Source organism: Chrysochloris asiatica, unplaced genomic scaffold (assembly GCF_000296735.1).
Source record: "Chrysochloris asiatica unplaced genomic scaffold, ChrAsi1.0 scaffold00165, whole genome shotgun sequence".
Lineage (NCBI taxonomy): Eukaryota > Metazoa > Chordata > Mammalia > Afrosoricida > Chrysochloridae > Chrysochloris > Chrysochloris asiatica.
The window spans coordinates 2,862,097-2,867,511 of NW_006408683.1; the positions used below are offsets into that span (position 1 = coordinate 2,862,097).

General features: G+C 38.2%; 1 protein-coding gene across 1 annotated transcript in view; it reads right to left on the reverse strand.

The window, feature by feature from the left end:
* CNST (consortin, connexin sorting protein) overlaps positions 1–5,415 on the reverse strand; it is a 170,608-nt gene that overhangs the window by 57,846 nt on the left and 107,347 nt on the right. The gene's annotated exons all lie outside the window — the stretch shown is intronic.

Here is a 5,415-nt window from a genome sequence, read left to right on the forward strand (position 1 = left end):
AAAGTGCCATGGGCTGCCAAAAGAACCAATAGATCTGTTTTGGAAGAAGTGCAGCCAGAGTGCTCTTTGGAGGCCAAGACGGTCAAAGTTCGTCTCTCATACTTTGGATGTATTGTTATGAGGGACCATTCGCTGGAGAAGGATATCATGTTTGGTAAGGTGAAGGGTCAGAAAAAAGAGGAAGACCCCAAATGAGATGGATTGGCTAAGTGGTAGCATCAATGGACTCAAGCGTGGCAACAGTAGTGAGGTTGGCCCAGTATCGGGCAGTGTTTCGTTCTGCTGTGCATAAGGTTGTTATGAGTCGGTACAACTTGATGGCAACTAACAACAACAACCTTTCTCTGAACTATGTTCTAAAAGTTGATCCAGAAGCAAGGATGAGAAAGACTCACTGCTATGCTTTTTGTGCTTTCCATGTTGCTCGGGTTCAGTTATCTCTCTCCATTGTAGTCTTAAAGATATTCCAGCAATCATAAATAAGCCAGCAAGAAGCAGGAATTATTCCATTTACTCTTTCCCATGACAGGAAGCATACCAGTGCCAAATTTTCACACAAATAATGAGTGTGTCATGCAAGTTTTTTCAAACCGTGCGACCCCCCTCTCACACATTAATTTCCTATGAGTGTTACGTTCTTTATATGTATGTGGGCTTTATTTCCACAAGGGGCACACTGTATGCAAAAATCCAGTATTTCTCAAACTTTATCTGAAACACCTGTCACACACAGATTAAGGGGTCTGGTTCTGAGAAATTCTGATTTAGTAGCTCTATGTTGGGGCCCACAAATATGCATTTCTAAGAAGCTCCCAGGGAAGCCTATACTGTTGGTGTGTACTATACTACATCGTACTCAACATTTGGTTAAAAGTAGGTTCTATCTTCCTTAGATTTCCAACATATTTAGAAAGAAACTCACATTGTCAGAAGGTATAAACCAGATATAAACTGGGCAATATTCAAAATAGTTGCTGCTTAATCCTCCTCTTTCAACCTGGTTAAAAATGCGATGATTGTCAATAAACTTAGAGGAGAAGGCAACCATAAAAGTAAAAACTAGATGATTATGACACCTTCTTGCTGGAGGGCATATAAGAGAACTTTAAAACATTTACAGAAAAAATGAAATTAAGAGATTAAAAAAACCCCAGAAACATTATTTCTCAACATAAACTCCATTCAGGTCAATACACTTTTGTAAGCATTAACACTCATCGTTTAGGCCATCCTTACAGAAATGAGGGTCCTGGGAACTTAACCACGTCAATGCAGTGTTTTTGATATTTTTAACTAAAGAAAAATGGGTGCCTTCTAAAGATTTTTTTTAAGATTATGAAACAAAAAGAAGTTAGAGGAACCAAATCAGAACTATAAGGCAAATCCCTAATGATTTTCCATTGAAATTCTCCCCAAATTTCCACTGTTTGATGGGAGGAAAAAAGAGCATCGTTGTGGTAGAGAACAAATTTCTGGTGAAGCCATCCCTGGAATCTTTTCTGCTAAAATTTTTACTTTCTCAAAGCACTCTCATAATAAGTACATATTATTCTTTGGTCCTCCAAAGTCAGCAAGCAAAATGCCTGTGCTGTTGACTGGTCTGCTTCTGCTTTGACTGGACTACTGCCACTTCCACTTCTTGGTAGCCATGGCTTTGATTGTGCTTCGTCTTCAGGATCACACTGGTAAAGCCATGGTTCATCTCCTGTTATAATTCTTCCAAGAAATGCTTCAGGATCTTGATCTCACTTGTTTAAGATTTCCACTGAAAGTTGTGCTCTTCTTGTTTGCAGCTGTCCTGGGCACACAATTTTGGCACCCACCAAGCAGAAAGTTTGTTTGACTTTAACAGTCATAGTTGTGTAACTTGAACCAAATGTCTATGGTATTGGCTACTGTTACTACTAGTAACGATCAGTCCTCTTCAAGTGGGGCACAAACAAGATTAATTTTTTTCCTTGAAAATTCATGTGGATGGTCTGTCACTTCAGGCTTCATCTTCAACATCTTCTCATCCTTTCTTAAAACATTTGTAAATTGACGCATAAACTTTGAGGCAGAAACGTTTTCTAACGCATCAGTGATTTCATCATTCTTACGCTCAAGTTCCACCATAAATTTGATGTTTTTGCTTGAATTTTAGTGGAACTCATGTTGCCAACAGAGCTCTTTTCAAACTGATGTCCTATTCTATTTAGTGCCTCAAACTAGATCTTGCTCATTCATGTTCTAACAAGTTGTTGGTGTTGTTAGGTGCCGTCGAGTCAGTTCCAACCCACAGTGGCCCTGTATAGGGTTTCTGAGGAGCGGCTGGTAAGGTTGAGCCACCATCCTTGCGGTTGAAACCAACTTTGCAGTCCAGTGCATTAACCCACAGTGCCACACCAGGACTCCTCTAACAATTTAGTACAGGCTTATTTTCCTGGAAAAAGTTTTTAAATCCATGCAGTTTTTCATAATAAGCATTTCCATGAATTTTTGAAGACCTCTCATGTTCTGGGCTATCCCCTCCCCACAAAGAAATGCAAGGGAGGAAACTGCCCTGTACAAAAGTTAACATGCTTTATCACTTGACATGGTTTAGACTGCTTAGTCCTAGGAAAGAAGTCACTCTTCCCTTTGCTGGTATATGGTTATTGTCAGAGAATCAGGGATGCACTATGTGTAATACACTCGACATTCTTTACCATATTATTTGAATTGTGCTTCTGTTTAATTTAAAAGAAAATACAATCGGTATTTTATTGTAATCTTTTCAGCAATATGTGCTTTTCTTTTTGTTTGAACAGAAATATTTAGACTTTGGTAAAATTATAGCTTGTTTATGTAAGTCAAATTTGTGTGGTTCTACGGAATTTTCTGGAATGAAGGAAATTTACTATAGCTTCTTTTGTGTGGTGGTTATATGGGTGGATACAATGATCTAAACCCATGGAATCCTTATGATCTATGTTGTTATTGTGTGCTTTCGAGTCAATTCCAATCCATAGTGACCCTGTATAGGGTTTCCAAGGAGTAGCTGGTGAGCTTGAACTGCCAACCTTGCAGTTCAAAAGGCTTTGCAGTTTGGCACATTAACCCCCAGTGTCACACCAGGACTGCTTATGATCTATATATTTTATTATATGTAAATTATACTTTGCTCTGTTATGCATAGGGTCAATATGAGTCGGAGCCAATTTGACAGTACCTAACAAAAACAAAAGTGTATTTCAAGTTAAAAAAAAATGGGTGGTTCTCCAAATGTCATATGAACTCCTCTGTGTAGTTAAGAAAAGGATACAGTCTTCCTCCTCAAAATAGGATTCTGCAATCTGTTAAAAAACAAAGAAGATTAAATTAACACATAGATGAAAATATAAACTTGGAAAAAATCAGGGCAATGAAATTTTGCAACTCCTTAATATTGAGTCCTGGTTGTGGTGCTGTATGATAAGCACTGGACCGCAAGGTCAGTGGCTCAAACTCACCAGCTACTCCTTGGAAACCCTATATTATATGTTGGAATTGACTGGAGAGCACTGAACAATAGCAGGAAAATTCTTAACTATGTTATCACTTTAGGAGAAATTTAACAGGATAAAATTCTGATGCCATTCATCTCAAGCAAGCTAACTGTAAACATTTTTTGGTCTTTACATGACCTGTTATTTCTATTCTAAGTCAAAGCAAATGCCACTGATTCATTAGATTTTAGAAATAAAAGCTCTAAAGAATTGGGGAAAATGAAGCAGAGGCTTGTAAAATTATAATACAAGTGAAAAATGACTTTATCATAAATTGAAAGGTTAAAATGTGTTACATCACAAGTGATCTTAAAACCACATTCATTTCTATTTCATAAACTATTTAATGAAGATACAAGTATTCTCTGAAATATATTAGTAAATACTGACTGTTATCATGCTTAGAATATCTCATATAGGTACTTTACATGTTTAAGAGTTTCCACTGATTCTTACTGTTGTTACATATCATTGACTCAGTTCCAATTCAGTGACCCTGTCTAGGGGTTCCAAGGCTTTAAAAACAAATCTTTACAGGCAGGAGCAGAAAGCATCATCTCTGCAATGTCACTTCGAAGACTACGGCACGCCTGACCCAAGCCCTGGTATTTTCAATCACCTCAAATACATGTGAAAGCTGAACAATGATGCATCTGAATTATGGTGTTGGTGGTGGTTGTTAAGTGCTGTGACGTTGGTTTCGACTTACAGCAACCTTGTATAGGGTTTCCAAGGCTGTAAATCTTTACAGGGGCTGAAAGCCTCATCTTTCTACTGCGGAACAGCTGGTAGTTTCGAACTGTTGACCTTGAAGTTAACCCGATTTGTAACCACTATGCAGAATATTGAAAATACCATGAACTGTCAGAAGAACAAACAAATCTGTCTTGGAAGAAGTACATCCAGAATGTGCTTTCAAAGTGAAAATGGCTTTGGACATATCAGGAAGGACCAGTCTCTGGAGAAGGGCATCATGGTCAGACAAAAAAGTCAGAGAAAAAAAGACCCTCAAGGAGATGGATTGACACAGTGGCAGCAACAATGGGCTCAAACATAACAATTGTGAGTACAGTGCAGGACTGGGCAGCAGGTTCACTACAAGTCAAACCAACTCAAAAGCACCTAACAAGAACAGCACACTTAATGTGCCCCAGAGTTCCTTGGCAGTGCAGAAATACAAATGTAAATTTGTATTAATGTTTTTGTGTCTGTTTCAGAACCTGAAAAATAAAAGGTATTCCCTGGTGAAAGGACTGCCTAGAAATTAAATATATAGTTTATTTCCAATAAAAGCCTACCCCTAGCAAGTACAGCAGAGCAAAAGATGTGGTTTTGTTATTGTTGTTTTGATTTCCCATATGAGGGAATTTCAAGTTTGTGGAAAACTTCCGTTACATTTTAATTCCATTTTCCCACAAACTATTTCTGAAGTCCCTACATCTGTCTAAAACTGACAGGCAGTCTGGTAGTGCAGAAAGAATGTGAGATTTGGAGATGTATGACCTATGTTCTAGTTCAAGCTGTCACTATCATGCTGTGTGGCCTCAGGCCCATCAGTTCACTTCCTTATCTGTAAAGCAAGGGCAATACCTACAACTGCATGAGCTAAAGCTGTTTTCATAATGAAATGAAAGAATGGGTCTTGACATGGCACTGTAGGATAAGAACTGGACTGCTAACCATGGTTCAAACCTATTAGCCACTCATCAGAAGCTACACAGGGTTGTGATGAGGTGAAACCAACTCTACGGCACTTAACACATATATCAGAGTACACACAGTGACAAGTGCTCAAAGTGGCTGGAATCAGACTCTGAACCAGAAGTGTAAGATGCAAAGTAGAATTGCAAAGTTGAAAACCCTTGTAGGAATTTTAGTTTTAAATTTACCTTTGTTTCAGGTTTCTTTA